This window comes from Orcinus orca, chromosome 1, assembly GCF_937001465.1.
Source record: "Orcinus orca chromosome 1, mOrcOrc1.1, whole genome shotgun sequence".
NCBI classification, from domain to species: domain Eukaryota; kingdom Metazoa; phylum Chordata; class Mammalia; order Artiodactyla; family Delphinidae; genus Orcinus; species Orcinus orca.
In genome coordinates this window covers 82,998,101-83,010,209 of record NC_064559.1, presented here as the reverse complement: position 1 = coordinate 83,010,209, position 12,109 = coordinate 82,998,101, and positions in this window count along the sequence as shown.

Sequence of the window (12,109 nt, the reverse complement as noted above, 5' to 3'; positions counted from 1 at the left end):
GGCCTGATGACATAGATTTCATTGCTGAGTGATATTGCATTGTACGTAAGTACCACAACTTCTTTATCCATTTTTTGCTTTCTGCGATATTGAACTTGTACAGTAAATGAGGTTTTTGTAAACAGAGCCGTCCCAAACTTTGGGGTGGCTGTGTCTTTTTGATTTTAATTTCCCTAAGCTATAGGACCATAAGTGGAAGTGCCCTAGGCTCTGTTGCTTTGTTTTTTAGATGTTTCAGGAAACACCATACACTTCTCCAGAGTGGCTGTTGGCAATTTCCATCCCGCCCATCAGCATAACAAGGCTCCCAGTTCTCCATGGCCTTTCCTGCCTTTCTGGATTTTACAGTTTTTTCAGATGGCCCTTTTGACCGGGGGGAAGTGAGACTTCATTGTAGTGCAGATTTCCTTGGCAAGCTTGCTTGGTTGGCCAAAAAGGGCATATGTGTGTTTTCCTGAATGTATTCAGGAAAAAACGCATACGCCCTTTTTGGCCAAGTGCATCATTGTGGACGTTCTGCCTCTTTTCCTATGCTTTAAATGCAATTCCAGTCTACCTCGTGAAATCGGTTTCCTGCAATTCTGCCCCGCTTTCAAGTCCTCTTGGCAGCCTTACTTCAATATATTTTAGGACGATAGCTGTCATTTATAACTCTGCAGGTTTGTGAATTACAGTTCCCCTGAGCTCCTTTCTTCAACTCGCTTTCTTCTGAGCAGGCCGCAACACTCCAGGATTGCTTCAGGCCCTAGTGTTTTTCTGGCATGGCACACTGAGCCTTTGGTTAATTCCTCTTCCTGGTGGGAAATGAGAGTTAAATTTGCCCGTCCAGACACCTCCAGCTAGTCCCTCATTGGTTCTCCCTATTCCTGTTCATCATCCGCAGAAATTGCAAACTGGGCCAAACAGGAGGTTAAAGGCCCTGACTCTCCAAGTGGCGATACTCTTAGTACTGCGTCTGGAACGTTGCATCCGATTACCAGGGGACGAAAACTGAGACACATTTGAACACGTTTCCCGATCACACAGTGGATCATACTCTGGGTTCCCCATGCATGTTTTAGCTGAAGGAAGAATCCCTTAAACCTGGAGAGTTGAGACCCTTGGAATGGGTACCATGCAATATGACTTCAAAGGGTCTGCATTTGCTCACCGAACCTCACCAATCCTATAACTGCTGCACTTATGCCACTGTAGACACGATTGATTCTCTTTCGGAGACATATAAATCCATAGGTTTTAAGATTCTTACAAGTCAGATATATTCTTAGGCGTTTAATATGGGGTGTTGAGTCCATTTCGTTGAGCAAGGAGTAGCTCTTGTCTCTTACATATTTGGTTTATGGAATGGTATCTGTGCTCATTTCTATCTCTGTTTTTATGCAGCGCCCCAACTCACCTTTCCCCTTAAGCAAGCATAAGTTGGTTTTGTACATTTGAGACCCTGTTCTGTTTTGGAATTCAGTTCCTGTGTAGCCAAGTTTACATTCCGTGTAGTAGTGATATCTTATAATGTTTCTTTTTCTGTATGACTTATTTCACTTAGAATCATCGTACCTAAATCCACTAGTTATGCTGCTACAGCCTGATAACATATATTTCATTGCTGATTGATACTGCACTGTATGTAAGTACCACAACTTCTTCATCTGTTTTTCGCTTTCTGCGATATTGAACTTGTACTGTAAATGAGGTTCTTGTAAACAGAGCTGTCCCAAACTTTGGGTTGGCTGTGTCTTTTTGATTTTAATTTCCCTAAGCTATAGGACCATAAGTGGAAGTGCCCTAGGCTGTGTTGCTTTGTTTTTTAGATGTTTCAAGAAACACCATACACTTCTACAGAGTGGCTGTTGGCAATTTACATCCCACCTATCAGCATAGCATGGCGCCCAGTTCTCCATGGCCTGTCCTGCCTTTCTGGATTTTACAACTTTTTCAGATGGCCCTTTTGACCGGCGGGAAGTGAGACTTCATTGTAGTGCAGATTTCCTTTGCAAGCTTGCTTGGTTGGCCAAAAAGCGCGTATGCGTTTTTTCCTGAATATATTCAGGAAAAAAGGCATACGCCCACTTTGGCCAAGTGCACCATAGTGGACGTTCTGCCTCTTTTCCTATGCTTTAAATGCAATTCCAGTCTACCTCCTGAAATCGGTTTCTTGCAATTCTGCCCCGCTTTCAAGTCCTCTTGGTAGCCTTACTTCAATATAATTTTGGACGATAGCTGTCATTTATATGTCGGCAGGTTTGTGAATTACAGTGTCCCTGAGCTCCTTTCTTCAACTCGCTTTCATGTGAGCTGGCCGCAAAACCACTAGATCCCTTCAGGCCGTAATCTTGTTCCCACACTGCACACTGAGCCTTTGGTTAATTCCTCTTCCTGGTGGGACATGAGAGTTAAATTTGCTGGGCCAGACAGCTACAGCTAGTCTCTCATTGGTTCTCCCTATTACACGTCATCTTCCACAGAAATTGCAAACTGGGTCAAACAGGAGGTTAAAGGCACTGACTCTCCAAGTGGGGAGAGTGTTAGTAAACAAACTGGAATGTTGAACCCGAGTACCAGTACCGGAGATACATTTAAAAACTTTTCCCGATCATACGGTGGACCATACTCTGGGTTCCCCATGCATGTTTTAGCGGAAGAAATAGTCCCTTATACCTGGAGAGTTGGCACCCATGGAATGGTTACCATGCAATATGACTTCACAGGGTCTGCATTTGCTCACCGAACCTCACCAATCCTATCAGCCCCAAGTGTCCAGACTTATGTGTCACCCCGCTCCGGGTGTAGAAGTTGAAAATCCAGCTTGCATCACAAGCCCTGAATGAATTATCTAAGAATTGCTCTCTATTTCACTGTCATTGTGTTTTGTTTAAGAAATGTATTTTTATAATGGGATTTAGTGGATTTTCACTGCTGCGTTTATGCCAGTTTACACATGCTTGATTCTCTTATGGAGACATATAAATCCATAGGTTTTAAGATTCTTACTAGTCAGGTATATTCCTAGGCATTGAATATGGGGTTTTGAGTCCATTTCGCTGAGCAAGGAGTAGGTCTTGCCTATTACGTATTTGGCTTATGGAACGGTATTTGTGCTAATTTCAATTTCTGGTTTATGCAGCACCCCAACTCACCTTTCCACTTAAGCAAGCATAAGGTGGTTTTCTACATTTGAGACCCTGTTCTGTTTTGTAATTCATTTCCTGTGTAGCCAACTTTACATTCCGTGTATTAGTGATATCTTATGATGTTTCTTTTTCTGTGTGACTTATTTCACTTAGAATCATCGTACCTGAATCCACTCATTATACTGCTATGGGCCTGATGACATAGATTTCATTGCTGAGTGATATTGCATTGTATGTAAGTACCACAACTTCTTTATCGATTTTTTGCTTTCTGGGATATTGAACTTCTACCGTAAACGAGGTCCTTGTAAACAGAGCCATGCCAAACTCTGGGGTGGTTGTGTCTTTTTGATTTTAATTTCCCTAAGCTATAGGACCATAAGTGGAAGTCCCTAGGCTCTGTTGCTTTGTTTTTTAGATGTTTCAGGAAACACTATACACTTCACCAGAGTGGCTGTTGGCAATTTACATCATGCCCATCAGCATAACAAGGCTCCCTGTTCTCCATGGCCTGTCCTGCTTTTCTGAATTTTACTCTTTTTTCAGACGGCCCTCTTAACCGGGGGCAGTGAGACATCATTGTAGTGCCGATTTCCTTCGCAAGCTTGCTTGGTTGGCCAAAAAGGGCGTATGCGTTTTTTCCTGAATATATTCAGGAAAAAACGCATACGCCCTTTTTGGCCAAGTGCATCACTGTCGACGTTCTGCCTCTTTTCCTATGCTTTAAATGCAATTCCAGTCTACCTCCTGAAATCGGTTTCCTGCAATTCTGCCCCGCTTTCAAGTCCTCTTGGCAGCCTTACTTCAATATATTTTTGGACGATAGCTGTCATTTATAACTCTGCAGGTTTGCGAATTACAGTGCCCCTGAGCTCCTTTCTTCAACTCGCTTTCTTTTGAGCTGGCCACGAACCCGCAGGATTGCTTCAGGCCCTAATCTGTTTCCAGCCTGGCACGCTGAGCCTTTGGTTAATTCCTCTTCCTGGTGGGAAATGAGAGTTCAATTTGCCCGTCAGGACACCTCCAGCTAGTCTCTCATTGGTTCTCCCTATTCTAGTTCATCTTCCACAGGAATTGCAAATTGGGCCAAACAGGAGGTTAAAGACACTGACTCTCCAAGTGGGGAGAATGTTAGTAAAGGGTCTGCAAAGTTGAACCCGAGTAGCAGGGGAAGAAATCTGAGATGCATTTAAAAACGTTTCCCGATCACACTGCAGACCATACTCTGGGTTCCCCATGCATGTTTTAGCTGAAGGAAGAATCCCTTAAACCAGGAGAGTTGGGACCCATGGAATGGGTACCATTCAATATGACTTCAAAGGGTCTGCATTTGCTCACCGAATCTCACCAATCCTATCAGCCCCAAGTGTCCAGCCTTATGTGTCACCAAGCTCTGGGTGTAGATGTGGTAAATCCAGGTTGCATCACAAGCCCTGAATAAATTATTTAAGAATTGCTCTCTATTTCACTGTCATTGTGTTTTCTTTAAGGAATTTATTTTTATAATGGGATTTATCTGATTTTCACTACTGCTTTTATGCCTCTGTACACATGCATGATTCTCTTACAGAGACATATAAATCCATAGGTTTTAAGATTCTTACTAGTCAGGTATATTCCTAGGCGTTGAATATGGGGTGTTGAGTCCTTTTCCTTGAGCCAGGAGTAGGTCTGGTCTATTACATAATTGGCTTATGGAACGGTATCTGTGCTAATTTCAATCTCTGGTTTTATGAAGCTCCCCAACTCACCTTTCCCCTTAAGCAAGCATAAGGTGGTATTCTAAGTTTGAGACACTGTTCTGTTTTGTAATTCAGTTCCTGTGTAGCCAAGTTTACATTTCGTGTATTAAAGATATCTTATGATGTTTCTTTTTCTGTGTGACTTATTTCACTTAGAATCATCGTACCTGGATCCACTCGTTATGCTGCTACGGGCCTCATAACATAGATTTCATTGCTGAGTGATATTGCATTTTACATAAGCACCACAACTTCTTTATCCATTTTTCACTTTCTGGGATATTGAAATGGTACCGTAAACGAGGTTCTTGTAAACACAGCTGTCCCACAATTGGGGTGAATGTGTCTTTTTGATTTTAATTTCCCTAAGCTATAGAACCATAAGTGGAAGTGCCCTAGGCTCTGTTACTTTGTTTTTTAGATGTTTCAGGAAACACCATACACTTCTCCAGAGTGGCTGTTGGCAATTTACATCCTGCTCATCAGCATATAAGGCTCCCTGTTCTCCATGGCCTGTCCTGCCTTTCTGGGTTTTACACTTTTTTCAGATGGCCCTTTCGACCGGGGGGAAGTGAGACTTCATTGTAGTGCAGATTTCCTTTGCAAGCTTGCTTGGTTGGCCAAAAAGGGCATATGCGTTCTTTCCTGAATATATTCAGGAAAAAACACATACGCCCTTTTTGGCCAAGTGCATCATTGTCGACGTTCTGCCTCTTTTCTTATGCTTTAAATGCAATTCCAGTCTACCTCCTGAAATCGGTTAACTGCAATTGTGCCCCGCTTTCAAGTCCTCTTGGTAGCCTTACTTCAATATAATTTTGGACGATAGCTGTCATTTATATGTCGGCAGGTTTGTGAATTACAGTGTCCCTGAGCTCCTTTCTTCAACTCGCTTTCATGTGAGCTGGCCGCAAAACCACTAGATCCCTTCAGGCCGTAATCTTGTTCCCACACTGCACACTGAGCCTTTGGTTAATTCCTCTTCCTGGTGGGACATGAGAGTTAAATTTGCCGGGCCAGACAGCTACAGCTAGTCTCTCATTGGTTCTCCCTATTACACGTCATCTTCCACAGAAATTGCAAACTGGGTCAAACAGGAGGTTAAAGGCACTGACTCTCCAAGTGGGGAGAGTGTTAGTAAACAAACTGGAATGTTGAACCCGAGTACCAGTACCGGAGATACATTTAAAAACTTTTCCCGATCATACGGTGGACCATACTCTGGGTTCCCCATGCATGTTTTAGCGGAAGAAATAGTCCCTTATACCTGGAGAGTTGGCACCCATGGAATGGTTACCATGCAATATGACTTCACAGGGTCTGCATTTGCTCACCGAACCTCACCAATCCTATCAGCCCCAAGTGTCCAGACTTATGTGTCACCCCGCTCCGGGTGTAGAAGTTGAAAATCCAGCTTGCATCACAAGCCCTGAATGAATTATCTAAGAATTGCTCTCTATTTCACTGTCATTGTGTTTTGTTTAAGAAATGTATTTTTATAATGGGATTTAGTGGATTTTCACTGCTGCGTTTATGCCAGTTTACACATGCTTGATTCTCTTATGGAGACATATAAATCCATAGGTTTTAAGATTCTTACTAGTCAGGTATATTCCTAGGCATTGAATATGGGGTTTTGAGTCCATTTCGCTGAGCAAGGAGTAGGTCTTGCCTATTACGTATTTGGCTTATGGAACGGTATTTGTGCTAATTTCAATTTCTGGTTTATGCAGCACCCCAACTCACCTTTCCACTTAAGCAAGCATAAGGTGGTTTTCTACATTTGAGACCCTGTTCTGTTTTGTAATTCATTTCCTGTGTAGCCAACTTTACATTCCGTGTATTAGTGATATCTTATGATGTTTCTTTTTCTGTGTGACTTATTTCACTTAGAATCATCGTACCTGAATCCACTCATTATACTGCTATGGGCCTGATGACATAGATTTCATTGCTGAGTGATATTGCATTGTATGTAAGTACCACAACTTCTTTATCGATTTTTTGCTTTCTGGGATATTGAACTTCTACCGTAAACGAGGTCCTTGTAAACAGAGCCATGCCAAACTCTGGGGTGGTTGTGTCTTTTGAATTTAATTTCCCTAAGCTATAGGACCATAAGTGGAAGTCCCTAGGCTCTGTTGCTTTGTTTTTTAGATGTTTCAGGAAACACTATACACTTCACCAGAGTGGCTGTTGGCAATTTACATCATGCCCATCAGCATAACAAGGCTCCCTGTTCTCCATGGCCTGTCCTGCTTTTCTGAATTTTACTCTTTTTTCAGACGGCCCTCTTAACCGGGGGCAGTGAGACATCATTGTAGTGCCGATTTCCTTCGCAAGCTTGCTTGGTTGGCCAAAAAGGGCGTATGCGTTTTTTCCTGAATATATTCAGGAAAAAACGCATACGCCCTTTTTGGCCAAGTGCATCACTGTCGACGTTCTGCCTCTTTTCCTATGCTTTAAATGCAATTCTAGTCTACCTCCTGAAATCGGTTTCCTGCAATTCTGCCCCGCTTTCAAGTCCTCTTGGCAGCCTTACTTCAATATATTTTTGGACGATAGCTGTCATTTATAACTCTGCAGGTTTGCGAATTACAGTGCCCCTGAGCTCCTTTCTTCAACTCGCTTTCTTTTGAGCTGGCCACGAACCCGCAGGATTGCTTCAGGCCCTAATCTGTTTCCAGCCTGGCACGCTGAGCCTTTGGTTAATTCCTCTTCCTGGTGGGAAATGAGAGTTCAATTTGCCCGTCAGGACACCTCCAGCTAGTCTCTCATTGGTTCTCCCTATTCTAGTTCATCTTCCACAGGAATTGCAAATTGGGCCAAACAGGAGGTTAAAGACACTGACTCTCCAAGTGGGGAGAATGTTAGTAAAGGGTCTGCAAAGTTGAACCCGAGTAGCAGGGGAAGAAATCTGAGATGCATTTAAAAACGTTTCCCGATCACACTGCAGACCATACTCTGGGTTCCCCATGCATGTTTTAGCTGAAGGAAGAATCCCTTAAACCAGGAGAGTTGGGACCCATGGAATGGGTACCATTCAATATGACTTCAAAGGGTCTGCATTTGCTCACCGAATCTCACCAATCCTATCAGCCCCAAGTGTCCAGCCTTATGTGTCACCAAGCTCTGGGTGTAGATGTGGTAAATCCAGGTTGCATCACAAGCCCTGAATAAATTATTTAAGAATTGCTCTCTATTTCACTGTCATTGTGTTTTCTTTAAGGAATTTATTTTTATAATGGGATTTATCTGATTTTCACTACTGCTTTTATGCCTCTGTACACATGCATGATTCTCTTACAGAGACATATAAATCCATAGGTTTTAAGATTCTTACTAGTCAGGTATATTCCTAGGCGTTGAATATGGGGTGTTGAGTCCTTTTCCTTGAGCCAGGAGTAGGTCTGGTCTATTACATAATTGGCTTATGGAACGGTATCTGTGCTAATTTCAATCTCTGGTTTTATGAAGCTCCCCAACTCACCTTTCCCCTTAAGCAAGCATAAGGTGGTATTCTAAGTTTGAGACACTGTTCTGTTTTGTAATTCAGTTCCTGTGTAGCCAAGTTTACATTTCGTGTATTAAAGATATCTTATGATGTTTCTTTTTCTGTGTGACTTATTTCACTTAGAATCATCGTACCTGGATCCACTCGTTATGCTGCTACGGGCCTCATAACATAGATTTCATTGCTGAGTGATATTGCATTTTACATAAGCACCACAACTTCTTTATCCATTTTTCACTTTCTGGGATATTGAAATGGTACCGTAAACGAGGTTCTTGTAAACACAGCTGTCCCACAATTGGGGTGAATGTGTCTTTTTGATTTTAATTTCCCTAAGCCATAGAACCATAAGTGGAAGTGCCCTAGGCTCTGTTACTTTGTTTTTTCGATGTTTCAGGAAACACCATACACTTCTCCAGAGTGGCTGTTGGCAATTTACATCCTGCTCATCAGCATATAAGGCTCCCTGTTCTCCATGGCCTGTCCTGCCTTTCTGGGTTTTACACTTTTTTCAGATGGCCCTTTCGACCGGGGGGAAGTGAGACTTCATTGTAGTGCAGATTTCCTTTGCAAGCTTGCTTGGTTGGCCAAAAAGGGCATATGCGTTCTTTCCTGAATATATTCAGGAAAAAACACATACGCCCTTTTTGGCCAAGTGCATCATTGTCGACGTTCTGCCTCTTTTCTTATGCTTTAAATGCAATTCCAGTCTACCTCCTGAAATCGGTTAACTGCAATTGTGCCCCGCTTTCAAGTCCTCTTGGTAGCCTTACTTCAATATAATTTTGGACGATAGCTGTCATTTATATGTCGGCAGGTTTGTGAATTACAGTGTCCCTGAGCTCCTTTCTTCAACTCGCTTTCATGTGAGCTGGCCGCAAAACCACTAGATCACTTCAGGCCGTAATCTTGTTCCCACACTGCACACTGAGCCTTTGGTTAATTCCTCTTCCTGGTGGGACATGAGAGTTAAATTTGCCGGGCCAGACAGCTACAGCTAGTCTCTCATGGGTTCTCCCTATTCCTGTTCATTTCCCGCAGAAATTGCAAACTGGGCCAAACAGGAGGTTTAAGGCGCTGACTTTCCAAGTGGGGAGAGTGTTAATAAACCTCTGGAATGTTGCACCCGAGTACCAGGGGACGACAACTGAGACACATTTGAACACGTTTCCCGATCACACGGTGGATCATACACTGGGTTCCACATGCATGTTTTAGCTGAAGGAAGAATCCCTTAAACCTGGAGAGTTGAGACCCATGGAATGGGTACCATGCAATATGACTTCAAAGGGTCTGCATTTGCTCACTGAACCTCACCATTCCTATAACTGCTGCGCTTATGCCGCTATACACACGCTTGATTCTCTTTTGGAGACGTATAAATCCATAGGTTTTAAGATTCTTACTAGTCATGTATATCCTTAGGCGTTTAATATGGCGTGTTGAGTCCACTTCGTTGAGCAAGGATTAGCTCTGGTCTATTACATATTTGGCTTATGGAACGGTATCTGTGCTAATTTCAATCTCTTGTTTTATGCAGCACCCCAACTCACCTTTCCCCTTAAGCAAGCATAAGTTGGTTTTCTACATTTGAGACCCTGTTCTGTTTTGTAATTCAGTTCCTGTGTAGCCAAGTTTACATTCCGTGTATTAGAGATATCTTTTGATGTTTCTTTTTCTGTGTGACTTATTTCACTTAGAATCATCGTACCTGAATCCACTCATTATTCTGCTATGGGCCTGATGACATAGATTTCGTTGCTGAGTGATATTGCATTGTACGTAAGTACCACAACTTCTTTATCCATTTTTTGCTTTCTGTGATTTTGAACTTGTACCGTAAACGAGGTTCTTGTAAACAGAGCCGTTCCAAACTTTGGGGTGGCTGTGTCTTTTTGATTTTAATTTCCCTAAGCTATAGGACCGTAAGTGGAAGTGCCCTAGACTCTGTTGCTTTGTTTTTTAGATGTTTCAGGAAACACCATACACTTCTCCAGAGTGGCTTTTGGCAATTTACATCCCGCCCATCAGCATAACAAGGCTCCCAGTTCTCCATGGCCTGTCCTGCCTTTCTGGATTTTACACTTTTTTCAGATGGCCCTTTTGACCGGGGGGCAGTGAGACTTCATTGTAGTGCAGATTTCCTTTGCAAGCTTGCTTGGTTGGCCAAAAAGGGCGTATGCGTTTTTTCCTGAATATATTCAGGAAAAAACGCATACGCCCTTTTTGGCCAAGTGCATCATTGTGGACGTTCTGCCTCTTTTCCTATGCTTTACATGCAATTCCAGTCTACCTCCTGAAATCGGTTTCCTGCAATTCTGCCCCGCTTTCAAGTCCTCTTGGCAGCCTTACTTCAATATACTTTTGGACGATAGCTGTCATTTATAACCCTGCAAGTTTGTGAATTATAGTGCCCCTGAGCTCCTTTCTTCAACTCGCTTTCTTGTGAGCTGGCCGCAACACCGCAGGATTGCTTCAGGCCCTAGTGTGGTTCCGGCATGGCAAGCTGAACCTTTGGTTAATTCCTCTTCCTGTTGGGAAATGAGAGTTAAATTTGCCCGTCCAGACACCTCCAGCTAGTCTCTCATAGGTTCTCCATATTCCTGTTCATTTTCCGCAGAAATTGCAAACTGGGCCAAACAGGAGGTTAAAGGCACTGACTCTCCAAGTGGGGAGAGTGTTAGTAAAGCGTCTGGAATGTTGCACCCGAGTACCAGGGGACGAAAACTGAGACACATTTGAACACGTTTCCCGATCACACGGTGGATCATACGATGGGTTCCACATGCATGTTTTAGCTGAAGGAAGAATCCCTTAAACCTGGAGAGTTGAGACCCATGGAATGGGTACCATGCAATATGACTTCAAAGGGTCTGAATTTGCTCACCAAACCTCACCAATCCTATCACTGCTGCGTTTATGCCGCTGTACACACGCTTGATTCTCTTTCGGAGACATATAAATCCATAGGTTTTAAGATTCTTACTAGTCAGTTATATTCTTAGGCGTTTAATATGGGGTGTTGAGGCCACTTTGTTGAGCAAGAAGTAGCTCTTCTCTATTATATATTTGGCTTATGGAACGGTATCTGTGTTAATTTCAATCTCTGGTTTTATGCAGCACCCCAACTCACCTTTCCCCTTAAGCAAGCATAAGTTCGTTTTCTACATTTGAAACCCTGTTCTGTTTTGTAATTCAGTTCCTGTGTAGCGAAGTTTACATTCCGTGTAGTAGAGATATCTTTTGATGTTTCTTTTCCTGTGTGACTTATTTCACATAGAATCATCGTACCTGAATCCACTCATTATGCTGCTATGGGCCTGATGACATAGATTTCATTGCTGAGTGATATTGCATTGTACGTAAATACCACAACTTCTTTATCCATATTTCACTTTCTGCGATATTGAACTTGTACCGTAAACGAGGTTCTTGTAAACAGAGCCATCCCAAATTTTGGGGTGGCTGTGTCTTTTTGATTTCAATTTCCCTAAGCTATAGGACAATAAGTGGAAGTGCCCTAGGCTCTGTTACTTTGTTTTTTAGATGTTTCAGGAAACACCATACACTTCTCCAGAGTGGCTGTTGGCAATTTACATCCCGCCCATCAGCATAACAAGGTTTCAGTTCTCCATGGTCTGTCCTGCCTTTCTGGATTTTACACATTTTTCAGATGGCCCTTTTGACCAGGGGGAAGTGAGACTTCATTGTAGTGCAGATTTCCT